Source organism: Parasteatoda tepidariorum, chromosome 2 (genome assembly GCF_982258835.1).
Source record: "Parasteatoda tepidariorum strain Cologne lab strain chromosome 2, Ptep-v5.0, whole genome shotgun sequence".
Taxonomy (NCBI): Eukaryota; Metazoa; Arthropoda; class Arachnida; order Araneae; family Theridiidae; genus Parasteatoda; species Parasteatoda tepidariorum.
Window position 1 is genome coordinate 81,314,621 of NC_141756.1, and position 22,718 is coordinate 81,337,338.

General features: G+C 31.2%; 1 protein-coding gene across 3 annotated transcripts in view; it reads left to right on the plus strand.

Annotated features, from left to right (window-relative positions):
• Nucleotides 1-22,718, plus strand: part of LOC147815875 (uncharacterized) — a 387,319-nt gene that overhangs the window by 47,456 nt on the left and 317,145 nt on the right. The gene's annotated exons all lie outside the window — the stretch shown is intronic.

Genomic DNA, 22,718 nt, shown 5'->3' on the forward strand with positions numbered 1-22,718 from the left:
GCATCGTTGGGAAAAATAGATGGGGGTAAAACATAAAAGGGGTAAAAAAAAGGTACAAAAAAGAGATCTTCCATTTTAATTGTGAAGTATTTGTGGAGTAGTGGCGCAGCCAAGTTGCAATTTAATTTCTTTTATAGAATCGATTTCCTCTCTCTTAATCATATTTATTCTTTGTTCGCTTCTCGTATTTTGTTCCATTATTTTGTCCGTCCCGTGAACTAATAATACTAGTTGGAAAGTGATCGTTAATTTTTCGCTAAAGTCAGATTTTTGTAATGTCGTGAACGTCCTCATGAAACATTCTTCAGATATTCAAAATCATTTTAAAGAGTTAAGATGAGTGATGGAGTAACAGAACGCAATATCTAAATATTTAAACATGTTTATTATAAAACTTTCTTGCCTCTTATTTTTCCATCAAACGACTATTTCCCTGGTTTTGCAACATTGTTTAAAAGAGCATTTAAGCATGCACGGATTATTCGATAATATCATTTTTTTATGATAATTTTACTCCCAAAAACGTGAATTTTTTGTTGCATTTTTCTATTGACTTTAATCCATTTCTAACATCATATAGAATCTGCGTTGGAGTTCAACAAACGTTGGATTTCACATTATATAAGGTCACTATTTTTACATATTTTGAATAATTAAGAATTAAAAGAAAAAAAAGGAATACGTATCTATAATTTTACGATTCTACCAGTTAAGGATATCTCGTTTGTGAATCCATGTTAAGTTTCCTTAAAAATATTTGTGTCTTTTCATTTCGGTAAAATTTGGTTCTCAGCCAATCATAAGTTGTTGCCCATATTTCGTAATTCTCTTGATACGTTGGATACAGGGTTGCTAGTTAACACGTTGAATGCCACTCTATTTTTTCATGTCTTGCCCGTCTGGCCAAACGGTAAATAACTGCAAACTAAATTTGCAAATATTACACAGATTTTGCTAGTTTTTTTAAGGGTTTAGCATGACATATCTGAAATTAGTGGTGGATAAAAATCTACTGAATTGAATTTATTAAACCAGGAATCACAATTAATAAACTAGCACTTGAAAATATTTATTCACTGTCCGGAGCAAATTGACATCTCTGTGTATATAAATAAAACTATTTTTGGGTATTCTATATTGCATTAATTTCTTCAAACCATTTTAGTAACGATAATAATTTTTAAAAAATTAAAAATTTACTTGAATTATGTGTTTCTAATAATCTTAGCTTCACCGGTGACCCCTGTGGCGCTAAGAACTAACTCAGTGCCGGTCAGTGGTGACCCCCATGGCATTCAATGTGTTAAAGAAGAAGAAAAAAGCCAAATCTTTGAAGGGGAATAATTTTCAAATTCTAAAATCTATGCCCTTTATTCTAATTCTGAAAACAGCGCAAAACGTCCAGTATGAAGAAAGCCACAGTTTTGTGAAAATAAAGAAGAAGAAAAAAAGCGTTTGTGATCTAATTTTTTAATATTTAATGATTTACTCTAACTCTGCGTTATCTGCGCTCATAAAAACTGGCAAAAATTGAAAATTATTCATTGTTTTTGATAATTTTCATGTAAGGGGAAAAATTTCGTCAAATTGGCGATTTTCAAGGAAAAGTTTAATAACTTTTAAAATATCCGTATAGTAATTCTGTATACGGCAATGTGGTAAATATTGGGTTGTTCAATAGAGGTTTTAACTATATTTTTTCCCAGCATACTTCACACTAAAGCCACATAATCATTATATATTTTGACAGCTGATATATCAGTTCTAGCTTGTGAAAAAGTTCAATTGATTCTACTCAGTAGTTTTTGATTGGTGTCTTTCGAAATATGGAAAGCAGAATTTTCGACATATTTTACTTTTTTGCTATCGAAAAAGCTAAAATACTGTTCAAGCTAGAAAAATATTTTCTGATGCGTACGGAGAAGCTGTATTGGCAGTACGACATTGCCAAAACTGGTTTACAAAATTTCAATTCTGCAAAATTTCTATTAAAATGCGCGAATCTGTTTCACATCAGTTTAAGCTGATGAAGACACACTAAAGGCATTTATTGATAGATGCCAGTGAATAACAACTCATGAGATCGTTGAGAGATTAAATTAATTGGATTCGATTGTTCATGAGCTTTTTGAAAAGCCAAGGTTTAATCTTAAAGCTCGACATATTCTTCGTGTTTTTACGGGATGAAATTTGCGTCATTGCGTCTGTGATTTGCTTTTCAAACGTCAAGAAAAGGATTTATTTTTGAAGCCCTTCATCTCTGGGGTCAAGAAATGGGTTGTCTGCCACAATGTTTCGGACACTGCAAAATTTTTTAGAAGGTAAAACCTTTACTTCAATCAAGTAAAAAATCATCTGGATCACTTTTTTGCCAGCAAGGAACAAAAATTGAGTTAATAAAAATATTTATTCGCTGTAAAAAAATCGCTTTTCATTTTCATTAAGAAAACAAACAAAACAAAAACAAAAAAATAAATAAATAAAAAATTACTTTTCCAAAAACCCAAAGTATAAAAATTCATTTGTTTCAATAGAATATGAGGGTGTAAAAAAGCGGCATGTTTTGAGCACTGAAAAATGACGCCCATTCTCAAAACTCGCCAGAAAATGAGCGACGGATCAGAGGTATCTACTTTTTCCACTTTCATATTCTTTAAAAACAAGTTAAGTTTTTATATTGAGTAAATCTTTCAGTACAGTTTCTTGGGTTATCTGTTTAATGATTAGTTTACAATTGTAGTGTAAGGCACTTAAACCAGGGTTCTCGCGAGTCTTGTAAATTTTTAAAAGTGGTAGCAATTGTCGATAACAATTGTCGATAATTAAACAATTATCGTTAAACAATTGTCGATAATTTAATTTCTGTGTAACTACCACTAAAATTTTTTTTTCCCAAAGAAAGTATATATGCAAGAAAATTCCTGTTGACAAACCACTTAGCGACGGGGAGTGGTGTATTAAAATGAGAAATATCTTCTATCATTAACCTGAATTTACTACCACTACTGAAAATTTTCAAGGACCGCGTGAATCCTGTAAACTGAGTCTTTTTTTTTCTTCGTAATTTTCTTGGTGAAACAGCTTTGAAAAACTATTAAAATATCTTTTTGGAAACTTTGCATCCGCTTAAAAAGAGCTTGCTCGACTTGGAAAATAGTCGTAAGAAATTATTTGCTTAGATGACGATGGTGAGTACATTCATGCTTTAAGGTGCATCTTATAATTATGCGTTTTATCTGCTCCAACTCTTTTTGTACGAAAAACTTCACACTCAAGTTGAATAAAAAGTTAGTAATCACTTTGTCTTTTTCAATTTCCGCTTGAAATATTCTTCCGAAAAATTCCTTCCTTGTAATTTTTGCGAAAAGGACCTGACATTTCATTAATGAAGTACTTTTTTTTTTTTATTTCGCCTAGATGAGTAAATAAACCTTGATTATGATTTATTTTTAGCTGGTTCCTGCCGAAAACAAAAGTGCCGCAAAAAAACTAGAATTCTTTTGCGGCTATTGTGTGCTTTGTTCTCGATTTGTGTTCCATTATGTTCATTTTTTAAAAAGGTTATAAAAAGGAAACTAAAAAAAATTACTATGATTGTAATTTGCTGGAGTTCTTATCTTTTTCGCCATTTTGTTTATCCTGACGAATAAAAGTGAATAGAATTTCTTTTATTCTTTTTATGAGGCTGTCAGTAAACATGATGCATTTCATTGTTTAGTTTTATATGTTTAATATGGCAAATGCTTTTAAGTGCAATTTTGATAAAGCAAATTTTTAAGGTAAGTTTAAACTCGTTTTTGTTTTCCATTTGAAGAGCTTTACAGAAAAAGGGTTTATGTTAAAAGGAGTGCTTGTCGTTTATCTAGTCATATACATATAGTGTCAAGGGTTATTAGTGTAATGGTTTATAAAAATTTGGTGCAGCGAGTGGTCATTTACTTGTTTCCTCTGTGGGTTTGTCGTTTTTGTTTGTTTGTTTTGTTTTTATGCCAGGACATTTATAGTTCTGATTCTCGTTTGTGTTACGCGTGTACAAACACATCTCTGTCTTTTGTCACTGAACTCTACATTCAATCCAATCCGAGCTCATTTTGCTACAACTAATTAAGTTCAGTTTTAACTTTTCAATTAGTTTCGTTTGGATATGTTTTGCATTCAAAGGATTGCTTGGTTCACCTCTGTTGTTGTTGTTGCTAATTCCCATCTGGTCTGACGGGGTCAGACCAGATCAATGAATCCGTTGATATTAAGAAAATCCGAAACCAGAATGGGAGAGGAATGAATGTCGTTCCAGTCCAGCCCTAAACAGTTCAAGATGTGCTCAGGTGATGCCTGGTTTTGTTGGCATTTAGGGCAAAGAGGAAAGATCTTTTGATTTGCAGAAAATGTGAGATTTTTCAGGTGTCCACTGGCCAGTCGGAATAAGCAGGTGTTGGTTTGCCTGTCACCAGGAAGAGATAGAGAGAGTCCTGGTCTTTTTGCTTTATACCAGTAGTGAATAGATGGAAGCAGCCACTTTTGTTTGTTCTGGGCCTTTTGCCTTGCAAAAAGTTCAAGATATGTAAGCTCTGAGGTGGAGGCGACTGGATGGTCTAGTCCCTTGTTTGCAAGGGTGTCAGCCAACTCGTTGCCGTGGATATCGACGTGGGACGGGATCCATTGAAAGTGGACCTCATGCTGTTGGGAAATGAGCTTTACTTTTTGTAAGATCGAAAAACTGGTTTTATCTCCAATGAGGGCCCAATTTTTGAGGTGTTGAATTGAACTACGGCTGTCAGATAGTATCCAAGTATTTCCAAGGTGCCCTTCACTTAAGATTTTTTCTAGTCCCCTGTCGATTGCAATTAGTTCGCCTCGAAAGACGGAGCAAAAATCGGGGTTTCGTTGATGAAGAGTGTAGTTCTCTCGAGGTGTTTCAATAAATACCCCACTGTCAGTCTGTCTATCCATTTTACTGCCATCAGAGAATATTTTGATGTCGTTTGGAGGGATTTTATTGATGATTGGTTCATCTCTTCTTTTATCGAATGGTATTAAGTGTATCTTGTATTTTAATCGTATCGTAATTGTATTTTTCATGGGGGGGGGGGGAAATACGATTTTTGACATCTGTGTCACAAAAAGAAATTTTAACTTAACTATTTTATAGTCTGGTTCAGATAAATAACGCCTTGTTATAAGTTTATGAGTTTTATTTGTAAATGCAAAGTTATTTGTAAATGCATGGCTAAATTTTCATGCATCGATTTGTCAATTTATTGTACCCATTAGGGGTTTGCCTTCTTAAACAAGGCAATATAGAACTTTTCTTTTGATTTAGTAACACCATTTTGATTCCGTTGCCTTGAGTACATATTGTCGTTTGTGTTTAGTGCAATAGATGCATTCGAATTCAACGCCATTAAACTATTAAATACTATTCAATCCTACTTCGTTGCTTGCGGTAAAATAAAACTTTGGTGCACTGCAACTAAGAATCTGTTTGATGTCCGATTTTCTGGACTTAACTTTCAGTTGCATTTAGTTTTTAGTATTAAGTCTTGTGGTATTGCCTCGTACACTTTTTAAAATAATATTGTGAGGTAATATCCTGTTTGATTGCTAACAGTCACTGTATATGCAAATAAGATTGAAAACTCTGTGAGAGCAAAGTAAACTAAATTGAAGTCTAATAGAAATGTGTCTACACTGAATAGAAATATGTTTTCATATCCAAATACTTTTCTCGCATTTGCGTGTGCATCAAATCTTTTTTTTTTATTTAATTAATATTGGGGTGACCTGATGAGAGAAAAGATGTTGGTTTCTTTACAGTGTGCCAGGCGTACGTGTCTTAGAACTTTAGATCGGAAAGTGCACATCTCGTCGTTTTACACTTTAAAAAGTAGAATCGTTAAGGAGTAGTAGTTTTTTTCCTTTTTTTTTGCTTTTGAAAAACGAGCTGTATTTTATTCCATGTTGGCCAACGTATTATCTTGAGCTACGATGGCTCAGGGGACATAGCATTCGCCTTACAATGAGGAGAACCGGGTTCGAACCCCACGATTACTGGTCGATACAAATCCGCATCCGGCTTGCGCCGTCCACCGTGCTGACGTCAAATATCCTCAGTGGTAGACGACGGTTAGAGTTCCTATGCCGTCAGGCTAACTTTGGGAGGTTTTCCTGGTCTTCCTCTCCATGTTACGAAAATGCGGGTTAGTTCAATCAAAAAGTCCACGAAGGCAAATTTCTCCCAATACTTGATCCAGGAGTTCCTTGTCTTCTGGATTGAGTTCAAAATTACAAGGCTGCGAAGTTGATCATTAGTAGTCGTAAACCCAAAAATTTGGTCGGCTGTTCAACGACGGTTATATATATATATATATATATATATATATATATATATATATATATATATATATATATATATATATATATAATTTGCAGCTTAAGCGCAATAAATGAAACTTATTGTTTTTCTTAATTTTCTTCGTGTTTTCTTGTATATATATATATATATATATATATATATATATATATATATATATATATATATATATAAATAAAATATCTACTCGTAGACGCTCAAAACTATCAGATTTTAGATTTTTGATTTGAGTGATGAATTAATTTGAATTTTTATGACATTTGTCTTTTTATCTAAATATAAATATTTCTCTTATGTCCCACCGTAAACTCGAATGTTTATCTATCTATTGGATTTATTTTTGTTCCTTTCTAAAATGGCTGTTGAAATTTTAAACCTACACGTTGCTATGGTACCGCATACTGCGATACCAATTATTGGTGAAACAGCTTGCTCTTTTCCAGTAATTGCATGTGTATTATTATACTATGCTCCAGAGGTGCTTGATGAAGTAGAACAACATGTAATAGAGCATTGGAATGAGTTTTCTATCTTATCTCGCAACAGATTGAAATAATTTTTAATACTTCTGCTGGGCCTACTATGCTTAAATGTCCCGTATTCATACTTGCGATTTGTGGGATTTAATGGTAACTGGAAAGATTTAAAATTTTTTCTAAAATTCAATTGATAAAGAACTTTTGCAATATCGCGGGTATTTCTTGAAAGAAGTAAAAATACAAATCAAAGTATTTCCGCTCGGGCAAACCGGAGGACAACCAGACGATATAAATATTTTGGTAAATATATGGTTTGAAACTAATTTAGGTGTTATGATTGGTGGAGGGGTTGAAGAATTAAGTATTTAAATACAATGGTGCTGTGCATTTGGTTTGGTTACCATTAAAGTTTATATGTTGTACAAGATAATTTTTAAAAATATGACTAAGCTGGTCGCCAAAGGCGGCTTGTCCTATATATTATACTAATGTAATAGTTACCAATATATTTATTGAAGAATCAAAGAAGCAAAATAATTCAATTGACTTCAATGTAGAGAAGGTTGGCTCAGGGTTCGCGTTTCAATGTGGTGAACCGGGTTCGTAACCTAGCGATGGCTTGTCCTCCTCGCAAATGCTGGTTTGTTACATCAAAAAGTCTTCCACGAAGGCAAACTTCTCCCAATACTTGATCCAGGTGCTCCCTTGTTTTCTGAATTGGGTTCAAAATTACAAGTTGAGCATTAGTAGTCGTAAACCCAAAAATGGGTCGGCTGTTTAACGTCCATTATAAGATAAAATGTAGAGAAAGTGGTTTGCTTAGCTTGATCGATTTGACATAAAGAGACAACTGAAAAATATTGCTGGTTGCTATATTGAAAATTTATTTGAATTAATACATCTCTGCATAATTTAATCTGTTTTCGGAATGTTTTTATCCGTTCTCGACGGTACACGTCCTTCGTAACTTTCGTCATCTTCAATTTTCTTTCCTGACAACTTGACATTCCATGAATCATGTGTACTATTAAAAAGAAATCAAAACAACCGTGTGCGTGACTTGCGATTATCTCTACCTTTAACAATTTACTAAATTCATTCAGTTAGAAATTCGGAAAAAAAATAGTGTCTGAAACTTTAGAATTATGGCATTTTTAAACTTCTCACTGCTGCGCCATTGTAAAAAATTGTTACAAAAATCTGAAATAGAAAGGGGGAAGGTGTAACGGAAAAAAATCAAGTTTTATTGCATTCCATCCTCATTTATACTTCTCACCAACATATTAGTTTAATTGAACAGTAGTTTTATTCATTTGAAGGAAATTCAGTCTGATATTATATTTATGTATTTTAAAAAGCATTTTTTTTTCTGTTTAAATGCAGTTACATTTGTATTTATTATTTGTATTACGAAATTTCTAAATTTTATCATCTGGACAGTCTTAGAGGAATGAATTTTTTCTTTTCATCCTCTCATCATTAATCATCTTAAATTAGATTTTATGTCTTCAATTAAATTCGAAATCCTGGAGCTTTATCTAGGCTGGTAATGAATTTGTTTTCGGTGTATATACATAAGCTGAAAACGAATAAAATAAGCAGAATAATAGTTTTCTTAAAAAAGAAAACAAAAAAGCACTGCTATAAACGTTGAAAATGGTTATTAGAGAAACAGATTCCTTTATTTGCGAATCTAGTTATTTTCTTTTGATTTGAAAACCCGGATGAGAAACCCGTAGGCAACTTTTTTATAAATGCAATGTCTTTCCATAATTCAATATATTGTCATTAGAAAAATTATTTATCTTTTAAAAATTATTGACATTCAATTTCACTGACAAAAATTTTCATTGATATCTTATTTTTAATTAATTTCACAAGGATGACCGAAATATTAAGTAGATAATGGATTATTGATTAGATTTAAATGAAATTAAAATTTTCAAAACATTTGTTGGCTAAAAAAGAACTGTCAGAGCTATTAAAAGAGTTAAAACGCTTGCCTAGAACCCTAGTGTTCCTCGGAACACTAGGGTTGCGTAGCCTTTTTAAAAAGTGCTTAAAGGTGCTTATTTTCGATGTTCGTTTTTAAAAAGCCCTTAGAGGAGCATTTTTTATTGGGTGTTTTTAAAAAGTACTTAATTTTCCCTTTTCAAAAATGGGATTTTTTTTCCCTATTACCATGCTACTTTTCGGCACGTATTATGCAAAAGTATGGTTTTCACATTGTTCTATCCAGCGTTTTACAATTCATGCAAACAAAGCATTTCGGCGTATCGTCGGTCCTTAGCGTTTGAAAGCGCCAATTATTTTACACGTTTGATGAAACATTGAGCTGGGTTCGGTGAGATTCTTGCACTCTTATTTGCAACTCTGCCATATTTTTCAAGATATTCTCAATTTCAGGCTTTATTTTCCACCCTCGGAAATCGAACCGAAAAATCTCTCGGAACTTTTTTATGGTGGCTAATATAATCATGAAAAGAGTTCTTCGTCAGAAACTAGTCATTTTATCATGATCATGTAAAGGCTGAAGATTTGCATTTTGTTAATGTATATAGTGCTTAAAAATATTTTTGAGTGCTTAAAAAGTACTTTAAAGGTGCTTATTTTTGTTTAAAGATTTTGCTACGCACCCTGTTCTAGAACCGCAGAAAGGGTTAGATAGACAAAAGTAGATCACAAACGCTTTGCGTTTCCGCAAAAGCATCTTTTCATATTAATATTTTGCGCCTTTTTCATAATTAGCTTAGAGGGCACTGGCCAAACCGACGAGACTTAGCAGTAATGAATTACTTTTGTAAACTCACAATATTTATAAAAATAGCATATTATTCACTGCGAAGTACTTCATATGACGACAGAGCTCACGAAAAACGACCCTTAAGCATTCACCGGCAGTTGCAAGCTGTTGAAGAAATCGTAATCCTTAAAGGAAAAAAAAAACACTCCTTTTGCCATCGATAAAGTCCCGTATGTTGCTTTTCCCAATCCATTAGTGAAGAAGAGTCATTTCCAATTAACTGGACTGCCATTACACACTGCTTCCGCGGAAGCAAAAGAAGGCTTGCAACAACAATAATAATGAGTCATAAAACTTGATGAGGAAGCTTCAAATTAGATCGCTAATAAACTTCCGCACAGAATGATTGAATGAAGGAGCGAGGGAGTATATACAAAAAAAAGAATGCAAAAATCATATAAAATCTGAGCGCCAAACTAGATTAAGGTGCCTTAATTGAGTGAACAAAAACGCTAAAGAGTGTTGGAGTGTGGTTGCTATTATGGAAGAGAGGTCAGAAGCAAAAGCACTTAAGCCGATTGGTGGGCTCCCTGTCCGAGACGCTGTGGACTCTTTAGTAATTAAGTTTGAAAGCTTCGGCGACGCCTTGGAGGAAAAAGAACTGAAATTGTGTGGAAATTAAGAACAGGAACCCGACATCTTTGGTTGATTGCGATGGAAAAGATATGGAAAAGTGTAATTGAACATTCCCGATCTATGTCTTTTGTTCGTTTTAATTCGAAGTGTACTTAGAATGTCAATTAAGTTTTTCTTACGATCTTTGTAATTGCTAATAAAACTTGGTAATTGTATACAAATTTTATGTAAATGGAATTCGTCGAAAATAAGCTAATTTAGATTTGAATCTTATCCGCTGTGGATTTTGTTTGTTGTTTCTTTGGAGACTGTTGAATTTCTAGATATTATCTAACAAATTTTCCTGGGCTTAAGCTGATTTGGTCTTTGAAAATAGTGTGTAAAATGTTTAATTTTATATATCTAAATTGAGTAAGCTGTACTGGAATCTTATCCACTGTAGATTTTGATTGTTGTTTCTTTAGAGATGAATTTTCAGACATTATTTAATAGATTTTCCCAAGGATTTTAAGTTAAGTGAGTCTTTGGGGATGGTGTATAAAAGGCCAAACGTTAGATACGTAAAATGAAAACTGAACTAGAATGACCTTAAAAATGCACCCGCATTCAACACTGCACACTCATCATCTTGTAACATTGGAGAGATTTGTTACTTTCGCGTAGTATTCTGAACGAAGCTTAGCGCTGCGCAGTAACGGTTTTCTACAGATCTTGTGATGGAGATACGCACGTGAACACTGGTATTTTGTAAAAGTGTTAAATTTAAACTAGTGTAACAGTAATTAGCTCCTTGTTATAGCGTGCCATTTTTGAGATAACTAAAAAAGCACGTGGAGCGATTACTAAGACTAAAATTTAAAAAATAAATTTGTGTGTTAAACACTGAAACATGTGAACAGTGTGATTAAACAAAAAACATTAGTCACTTATTTTAAAGTACAATTAACCTGATGCAGTAATATAATAAATATTGTAATATGGTGTAATGCAGTAAATGTATCCTCATCCTTTAATGTTACTAAATTTTCTTTAAATATAATATCAATTAAATGTTGAAATTTAAAAATTGCTTTGTTTTCATTTATTTAAGTATTTATTAAATTTTAAGTTTTCGAAAGTTCGAGCTAGGTTCTGTCCCGTCCACTTTGAATTATCGATACTTTATAGTACTTAGTATCTGAAAATACCGAGTCTTATATCGATTATATATTAGCTAACAAGTAACGATGGAAAAAAATGAAGGATTTTATTCACTTTTTTTACTGAAAACTGTTACATTGAAAGCTATCCTTTCATAAATATTCTCGCATTGCATTTTTTATATCGAGCTAAGAACCCATCTGCCAGGTATGTATCAACCGCAGTCATAAGACAGAGTGCCGTGCTCAAGAGTGTTTTTAAACTTATCTTTTTAATCGTTGAATAAATCTTACTATTTATGTAAATTCAACTGTCTCTACTTTCCCGAGTTTGAATAAGTAATGATTGGTTGAAAAGTATTGGATCAAAACTGGCGATTCTTTTTGCTTTCTGTTTTTGGCAACAGCCCTCATGCATGTTTCAAAAGGAAGGAGTAAACGAAAAACTCAGACATGTTGCTGCCTCCTCATCGTTTTTGTTATGCAGATGGTGACTTTTATGTTTTATGTATGGCACATAAATAGAAGTGGCCGTCATAGAAATCTGCATTTAGAAAAGTCGAGAAACAGTTCTTGTTGTTTTTGGGCATTGCTTATACATTAAATTTATACTTTCATATCTAAGAAAGTTGCCATGTAAGGGGGTAGGTTCGAACTCTTAAAATAAACATGACTTTTGGTTACACTGAATAACATTCATGCACCTTTCATAGACGAGAGAGTGAAGGGGAAATAATTTTCACTGTTTGAATGTTTTTTTTTTTTATATCTATATAAATGTACCTCCTACGTGTTATAAATTTTTTGGTTGACTGTTTTTCTCTCATAAGTGAATTTTCTTAGTTACGAGCGTTTTGAGCTATGATTGTTTACTTTACTATTTGGCAACGGAATTTCCTTTTGAGCTATGCCGGTTACGTAAAATAAATGTTTTTTCTTTTTCTTTGGTTGAACCTGAAGATAAAGAATGCAAAAACAAGAACCACGATGGTAAAGTTATCAAAATCTTTTCAACAGTAAATGTTGATAACACTAACTGCAACATATATTTCGCTCTATCTGATATGATAGGAAGGAATTCGCGTTGTTATTTCAAGTGGTATAGTTATGGAAGTGTTTTCAACTATAAACGAAAACCTCAACCTATCTGGGGCATAGACAAATGTTGATTACACTATCTGAAACATATATTTTACAATATCTGATACCACAGGACAGGAAGAGATTCCTGTTTCCGCTTGAAATAAAATAGCTATCTAGTTCTGTGTAACAATAAATGTTGATAGCACAATCTGAAATATATATTTTACACTATCTGATACCGGAGGAAGAGACTCTTGTTCCCGCTTGAGGTGGTATAGTTATCGAAATCTTTTCAACAATAAATTTTGATAACACTATGTGAAACATAGATTTTGCCCTATCTGGTACCAGAGAAGGGGGATCTCGTCTTCGCTTGAGGTGTTATCGTTATCGAAGTCTTTTCTATAATACACGTTGATAACACTACCTATGACATATATTTCACTCTATCTGATACCAGAGGAAGAGACTCCCGTCCTTACTGGAGGTGGTATATTTCTCGAAGTCTTTTCAACTATAAACAAAACCTTCAGTTTATCTGGGCCATACTCAAATGTTGACTACATTATCTTTAACATATATTTTATCCTATCTGATACCAGAGGAAGAGATTCCTGTTTCCGCTTGAGGTGGCATTGTTGTTATCCAAGTCTTTTCATCAATTGATGTTGATAACAATAAATGTTGAACACTATCTGATATATATCAGATGATAGATATATATTTAGATCAGATCAATAGAATGACAAATGCTATTTAGGCAAAGTATGAAAAAAACTTCCTGATGAGGTTTTTATGTAAATGGTGTGCATTTCGCGAAAACAAAAATGTTATTCTGAAAAAATAATGAGAGTGCCATTAAAAAACATTTAGAAGTAAAGAAAAATAAAAGTTGTACAAAGCATAATTTATGCCTTTCTTATTAAGAGAAAAAAATTTTCATCTAAAAAAATAAGAAATTTACTTACTTGTTGCAACATGGCAGGATTGAATGACATTTTGAATTACATCTCATTACATTACGAAACGAATCAGAGATGCATTTTATACTTTGCCGATTTCTCATTCTATAGAATGCCGGATTTCAAACTTTGCCGGTAACATATATATATATATATATATATATATATATATATATATATATATATATATATATATATATATATATATATATATATATATATATATATATATATATATATATATATATATATATATATATTATCCTATCTCATACCAGAGAAAGAGACTTCCCCTCTCGCTTGATGTGGTATAGTTATCAAAATGTTTTCAACAATAAATGTTGACAACACTCCCTGAGACATATGTACTACATTATCTGATACCAAAGGCAGAATCTTCCGTCCTCGCTAGAAAACGTGCGAGAATATTTATTCATTCATTTTAATATAAAAGACATATTTTGCAGCTGGAGCATAGTCAAATGTGGATACTTATGGATCGAAACCTACCTGTAAAGATTCAAAATTTCGGGAAAACTTAGAAAATAATTTTCAATGAAGTTAAATGAATAAAATAATTTTAATGAATATTTATGTCAGTGTATATTTCTATGCATGTTTTTATATTTCTAACGAATTGGAAAAAAAAAACTTTAATTACTAAAACTTTGAAAACTTTAATAGGAAAAAATACTAAATAATGTACCAAATTTCATTGTATTAATTTATATTAGAGTAAGGCGCACATTCTTCTTTACGTCTAAAATTTATTTGTGTCAGTAGGATAACTTTAAGTTAAAATAATGATATACTGTGTTCCAGACGCAAGTGCGTGAACGCAGATGCAGTGATTATTTCTTATATTATTTCCTACATTATTTTTTTGTTGGCAAAATATTTTATATATATATTATTTTGTGTACACTTGTGATAGTAAAAGAGTTTGTTCTATGAGATACTTGTTTTAGTGTTGATTGTAATTAGAAAACGTTTACGTTTATAACGAACACATACTGTATGTAGGCAGAAGTATAATATTTAACTGCTTATTTTGCCAACATTGACTTTCCCTTGTTCAACATTTCTGCGTCGAGACATGTTTCCTGTAACCAAGCCTATTTAGAATCACTCTACATGGGAATATTATTATGCCACGCCCATGAAACTTTACAGAAATATCTTTGTCTATCCTATTAAAAGATTGCAAGTTAGCCAATCTATTGTTTTACATTTAGAAAAACGTATGGTGAGATTTTTTTATATGCTGCAACTATTTGAATCTATTTGTTCTTTAAAACACTACCTACTTACTCGAACCAGATACAGTGTGGAAATTACAGACAACGTGGTGCCAAGGTGAAAGTTAATGTCGCAGTCTTATATTTTTAACACAGGGGTGGGCAAACTTTTTTGATCGAGGGCTAAAAAACGAAGAAAAAAAGTTTGGTGGACCAAGTAAAAACTTCTGAAGTAGAAAAACGATATGCAAGTTTTAATTTTAATATTTAATGAGATGAATGAAATTGAGATTTCATTTTTAAAAGTTCTTTATATTGAGGTTCCGAGTGAGATGTACTTGTTTTAATGCTCAAGGTTAAATGTTTGCCTGCTAGTCTACTTCTGAAATGATTTTTTTCAAAGGTTTATAGTTGAAAACACTTGTTTACATACATAAGATGAAGCAAACATAGCACTGATTTTCTGGGCATGAAATATTAAATTTCTGAAACTAGCTTTTGGTAATGATTTGTAAAACTCTGACTTCGGCATATTTAGAAACTACTTCAGATGGCGCCAATTTACGTCTATTCTATAAAGAACATTTGTTTTCAACATTTTACCAATTGAAGCTGCTTATTTCCATCATTTTATGTTTTGTAGAACAAAAATAGAGAAAGTAAACAGATCATCCATACTTTGTTAAAAAAGTAAGAACAAAAATAGCTTTAAACAAAGTAGACAAGAAAATGGATGTATATTTTTAATATTCGTCACGGATCGGCAAGTTAAAATTCTATCCGCGGGCCGGATAAAACCTTCAGGCGGGCCACAGTTGGCCACGGGCCTTAGTTTGAACATCCCTGTTTTAACATGTAGTTGGTCCAATAATGCCTAAGTTAGAAGAGTGACGACGACAGAGACGGATGTTTTTATGAGCAAAACAACATCGACAATAAATCTGTAGACAACACTGTTTTATTGTAGACATTTTAGTGGGATTAATACTTCAAATAAGCCCTTGTATACTATTTCCTCGTAAGCGCATATATTCTTCTATGAATCTGCGGCGATCTTAGAATTAATCTACAAATCTTAGATAAATCTGCGAATGAAATTGATTTAATCTTGTTTTTTCAGATTCATTAAATTATAGAAAATTTTTCAAAATGATTTTAATTGAGTTTGACTTTTTAATTAATAAATAAATAAAAATATTAAAGCTTTATTCTCTTTTAACGAACATAAATGACGCATAAAAATCGAATTATTATTGATTATTTGAATATTAAAAAATATATATAGTTCGATTTTTGAAGAGTATAAAAAGGAGTATCCTGAAACTAATGGGTAAGAACCTTCCAAAGCGTTGCATCAATACTTTATTAAATTTTTATATATATTTTTTAGAGGTGAATAAAATAAAAGTATTCTTAATTATAACAGCAAATATTATTTTAAAGTAAAAAAAAGTAGTTCCTTTTCTTGTATCAATTTGTAAAACCAATTTATTTCGTATCGACTTAATTTGATTTTCAAACACAGTTCACGATTTGCATTTTTTAGTTTTTTCTCTTAAAAGCAGACTCCTTACAATGAAAATTTAAGGAAATTGTATGATCAACATTTTTTTTTCTTAGTTGAATTAAGGAATTAAGTAACTTGCAATTGATATTCTGAACAGATATTTTTAGTTTGAGTTTAATTAAACTCTGCTTTAATAATTAATGTGTAACACTTATGATATTTAAATTATATAAATTAACTTAATTAATACTTTGGTAATATTTATCTAAGGAACTGTGGTGTGTTTAATCATTTAATAGAATGGTGACAAATTAATTAAGCAATATACTTTGTTCGAATATTTAATTCTTCCTTTTTTTTCTTCCTTTTCTTTTGTATTAGCAGATTGTCCATTTAAGTTAATGTCTTCATATTTCTTGTATAAACAGTTTACTAAATTGATCGAATTTTTGCTTGTTTTTGCGAGAAAAATCTTTTCATATATTAATGGAATCAGAATTTTTATAGCCACTATGTGATTAGAATTTTTGTAAAACACATTTTTTTCTAAGATGTTTCTTTGTCAATAATTAGCCTAAACTGATAAAAAATACTAAATTCATTTATTAAACATAAACGCGTTTTTTCTCTTTTTCCACAAACTTTATAATAAGGACATATATCAATGCATGAATTGGAAAACATGTATATGAGAAAAAGTGTGCTAAAAAATGGCTCTTCCGTCGCCATCTTGGATTTTTAATGACATTTTTGGTTTTTGTTTCCTCGATGTTTTTCTTTGTTCTATTAAATTGGAAAAAATGGCGCTTTAGAATTTTTCGGATTTTATCTAAATATTAAAGAAATAAAACTATGTGTTCAGCATTTTTGGATGGTTAATTTAATACTTTATGTTTTTCTACTTTTTGGGGTGAAAAATTTGCTTTCAAAATTACGAAAACTGATTTGAATGAAACAGAAAATTTCTTTAAACATAAATTACGAAAAAACAAATATTTTTCAAAAATCTAAGGCTCGACAGAGGTATAATTTCAAACAGCTTATTTAAATATGCTAACTACAGATTTGCGTTGGTATAACTTTGTATTGTGTTTTAGAATAATATTTTGCATAATCCGAAATGTTTTATTAGAATGAAAAAATGACGCTTGATCACGTATAAAAAATTTTTCGAATATTTCTCTAAATATTAAATCATTAAAATTGTGTGTTCAGTAATTTTGGATGATTAATTTTATAAGTTAAGTTAGTCTATTTTTAGAGATGAAAATTTCTTTCAACTACGAAAAACATATTTTTCAAAAATCTTAAGACAAGCAAAGGTGGAATTAACTAGCATTATTTACAGCATTTAGTCAGCATTTTTAAAGATGTAATTTAAAAATGCTGACTAGAGATATGCTTTGGTATTACTTTTTATTGTGTTTTAGAATTATATTTTGCATAATCCGAAATGTGCTGTTAGATTAAGGAAAATGGCTCTTGATCACGTTTATAACTTTTTCGTATTTTTCTCTAAATATTCGAGCAATACAATTATGTGTTCAGTAATTTTGCATGATTAATTTAATACTTCATGCTTGTCTATATTTTAGAGACATAAAATTTGCTTTTAAAATGGTGAAAACCAATTTGAATGAAATATAAAATTTATTAAAAGGGAAACTAAGGAAAAAAAAAGACATTTTTTAAAGATCTAAAATCAGGCAAAGGTATTATTCTAAACTACTTTTTTGAAAATGATGGCTACAGATTTGCTTTGTTATAACTTAGTATTGTATTTAATTTAGAATTATATTTTGCATAAGATGAAATGTTCTATTAGGTAGAGGAAAATGGCGCTTGATCAAGTTTAGAACGTTTTCGAATTTTTCTCTAATTGTGAAATCAAAAAAATTATGTGTTCAGTAAGTTTGGATGATTAATTTAGTACTTTATTAAATTTTAAATAATATAGCTACAACTTACTCACTAAAAAGGCCTTTAGAAGTAAGTATAACCCTGCAACTGAAATATTTTTGTAGTTAGAGAAATAAAGTAGCTTAAAGAAAAATAAAGTTAAAAATAGATTTTGATATTCGATTAGTCGTAACACTGACTTAATGAGTTATACACTTTGTATTAAATTAATAAGTTAGCCGTTACATATATTGTTAAGAAAATATATAAGTATTTATATTCGCTTTTTATAAAATGTGATGGGCCGGGATAGCCTGGTTGGCAGGAGGCTGGACTCACGCTCTTGAGAGCGGGAGTTCGAATCTAGCCGGCCGAAGACTCCCCGTGTAGTAAATGGCAGCTGGTGCTCATTAAATCTGTCGGATCGCTAAGTCCTCCATGTTCCCATATCAAATTATACTTCTGGGAGTACTGAATTGAAGATCGATCGTTCTCTAGTTTAGGTCAAAATTACGATTTGTGGATGAATGATTGGATTTATGAGTGGGTACGCCCTATGAACAGGTGTGGCGTATTTGTGTGGAAGAAGTCAAATTATTGACCATAGATGGCGCCACTGGGAAACAAAAGCAATAGCGCCCTTTCTGCCGATGACAACAACAATATAAGTTGTGATAAAAATTAACAAAAATTAATTTAATTTAATTATAATAGGATTAAAAATGGTAAAAAATATAAATTAATGAAGTTAAAGAAACTTTAAAAGCTAGAAAATATATAATGGCATCACAATTATCAATTTATTTGTGAAAACGATTCAAAGAAAATCAATGACTAAAAGCAAAATAAAACTCCCACGGCTATTTACACCGTTTTGACGGTTATGTTAGTGAACACTTGCCGCGGAGAAAACTTTTTATGGCGACTGTTTCATCTAGATTGATGTTAGAAAATTTAAAATTTAGAGAAAAGGGAGTTCAGGATAAATCTGGAGTAAACCATGAAATTTAAAAGGATGAAAAAAGGTTTTTTAAGGGTCAAAATACAAACAAATAATTCCAGTGTTATTTTCCTGCAGCATAATCCAGCCAAAATTTGTTTGCATTTTGATATTTTGAAAAAGTAAATACAGCACTCGAAACTTCATGGTTTATTCTAGTTTTATCTGAACTTACTTTTTCTATACTTTAAATTACTCATGTAGGGGAAAAGAATTTGCCGTGAAAGGATTCTCCCTTGCTAGCGTCCTTTCTAGTTCTGCAGTAGCAATAACATAGGGAGCGTGCTGGACTCTGATACGAGATTCACTTTGAAAATTTGATTTTTTATTATTTCGATGACTTAATTTTGATACATGCAATAAAAATTCGTTTTTAAGATAAAAAGAAATTACCGCTCGTTTAACTCTGTTTATATTTCGTCTATAACTATGAGTGTTTATTTGATTTAGCGATATAAAATATTTTTTGGCGCCAACCTTTCCTTTACCTTTTAACGTTGCACTTGTTCTAAAAGAAAGAGGAATTTAATTAGTATTATTGGTAGGCATATATTTATTTTCTAATTATGGCTATAGATTATTGCTCTAGATTACTCTAGATATACGATGAATTTACCAATTTTCATCACAATGAGAGGTGTAATTCTCTTTTACAATTTAGTCCAATTAAAGTTTTGCTTTGATCTTTAATTAAAACTCCTTGCTATATTTTCTATTTGATCACTAATGATCACGGTGAAGTGCTCTTTTGTAAAATGGACGAAAAGTGTTTGATGAAAATTGTTTACAGGAAATTGAATTCAATGAATTGCACCAAGGAAAGTTTTTAAATTAAAAATTTAAGCAAAATTTAAAAGAAGGTTTTTTTTTCAGTCATCATCAAAGTTATTATTTTTTAGAGTAATGTTGATTTTTGAGTTTGTATTTAATTTAAAAGTTACATGTGCTTTTTTTTATATTTATCTTATATAAAGCGTTCTTTTCTTTTTTTAAAAAAAGTACTATTAAGATATTTGTGTTATATCGTTCTTGCGCTTGCTTAAAACGTAGTTTATTGTCTATTCTATTCTCAATCTCATGCATTCATATATAAGTTTAGAATGTTTGAAAAGTGACTTCCAGATTACCTACCATTTTGAGACAATGAATAATAATTTGAATGATATGAAAAAAGGTATAAAAATATGACGATAAACTCATTCATTTAATTTAAAAGACAAAAACCATCAATTTATCTCTTTCCTTTTTCTTTAAAAGAAATCACAAAACTGTCTAGTTGATTTCCTTTCATTAAAATAATCTAGAAGTTTCAGGAAATTACTGCTACTAGCTCGTTTAAAATTTCTATCCTATTTTAAATAGGTTTAAATCTAACTTTAACTTAAGGATTAAAAAAAAAATGATTCAATGATAAGAGAGAAGGGCGTTTAACCTTTATATCACATTACTAACTTTAAAAGAAAAGTAATAAAATTATTTTCTGAATATCGGGATTTTTTTTAAAAAATTATTACCTGGTGACTGATGCACGTTTAATCTGTCGAGTCTCAAAGTCCTCCATGTTCTCATAACAAATCAATACCTCTGGGGGTACTGATCCAGGAGTTTCCTTGTCTTCTGGATTGGTTCAAAATTACAAGGCTACGGCGTTGAATATTAGCAGTCGTAAAACCAATAATTGGGTCGATTGTTCAACGGCGGTCATAAAATAAAATAAAAAAAATTATTACCAGAGCAATGGTGGTTCAGGGGATAGAGCGTTAGTCTGCCAAAGAGGTCACCCACGTTCAGATCCCAGAGGTGGCGAGTTGATGCGAATTCTGTTTCGTGCTTGCACCGAACACAGTGTAACCGTAAAAATATCCTTTGTGGTTGTCAGATCATGGATTAGAATGGTCTTTGGAATAAACGAGAGAGCCTTTTGTGGTTTTCCTCTCCATGTAACGCAAATGCGGATTAGTTCCATGAAAAAGTTTGTCCCATTGCTTGATCTAAGAGTTCCCTTGTCCTCAATGTTGGGTTCAAAATTGCAAGGCTACTTAGTTGAATACTGATAGTAGTAAACTTAAAATTGGGTCGACTGTTCAACACCAGTTACAAAATAAAAATAAAATTGTTACCAAAAATGAATTTTTAAGTATCCTGCCCATATATATATAGCCATTAGAGCAGATTATATGTCTTACCAGTTGGACATTGAAGAGTTAATTAATTATAAATTTTAATTTTTTGTTCTATTGAAACTTTTATAAGCGTAATTTAATTTATTCCAATTGAAACTATTTTTCTTGATTGGGATAGCTAAAACTTGTCTCTTTTATATTTACCAAATTAAATATTAATGCAAGAAAAGAAAATTTCCAAACGTTTTGAATTCTGATTTTTTGATAAAGAAGGGAAATATGCAACACGTAACATACAGCATAATTTTAGTGCAATCTAATTTTCATGGTTTTAAAAAGTGTTTTTTTATGTTGGAAATATAAGCTCATTCCTTGCAAACGAGGCGAAGATTCGCCTCTTTGTTTTTAGTAAAAAGAATCTTCATGAAAGAAAGTAATAAGATATTTAAGTTTTAATTAGTAGATAATTTGTAGCGTTAGTCATCACTTTAGTTTTTAAAAAATTACAATCATATAATTTCAAATTAAAAGATAATATTAATTTTTTTAACATGATACGGTGGACTCAAATTTTTTATGTCTTTGAAATAATTTTAAAAAAATAATAAACCTTCAACTTGCCAGTTTTTATTAGTGTGATGGAAAAAAAAAAGGATTTGTTCCCCAAAAGCACACACGATGGGGGCAATCTCGAACGGAAAAAAATCAGCACCAATTGAGCGTTTATTTGTTTCAACGTTCTAAAATTAAAACAAATGCTTTAAAAATTCTATTTTTATTTTTGCTGACAAATTTAATTAATTATTTCAGTTAATTTACAGTTTAAATTTAGTCTGATTAAAATACCCTTAATGAGTCTTTTTTTTTTTTTTTTTTTTTTTGGATTTTGTACATCGTCAAATAAAAAGCATTCAAGAAAAGGGGAAAAAAAAAATAAAACTCACGAGTGAATGAAATCAGTTTATTTTCTTCTATTGTTCCAAGAAAAAGTGAAAACAAACTTTCGCACATTACTTTCACTCGTATTGTGAAATAAAATGCGCAGCTTTGAAAGTATCTCTCTTAACCCTTTAGAGTAGCTCTAGCCATTTTTTTCCCTTTAACCACCGACGGCATTTGGTAGGTACAGTCAATCAACATTAAATCCCCGTTCATTTCCCATTCCGCAATATTCGTTGAAGCTACCTAAACGTGGTAACTGTTCTTCCATTCTTATGCAAATTTGGTTTTCGGCAGGAAATTCTCTAGCTAAGTGGAATAGGAAATAGGGTCACACTATTTGGGACCACATTTTTGGTCACGGTACAAAATGGCTGTTTCAAATTGGGCAATTTTTAAGGATCAAGTAATGGGTATAATGGTAAGCTTTAGGATGTGGAAAGGCTATTCGTTTTCTACTCATTGTAGAAGTGGGTAATATCTCATGTTACAGATATTTTGGATATGAAGCAACACGCTAATTTGGAATTATTGTGACAAAAATGAACGTAACAACATAGCTATTTGATTACATCCTGCATAAGTTTTACTTTTTGGTCT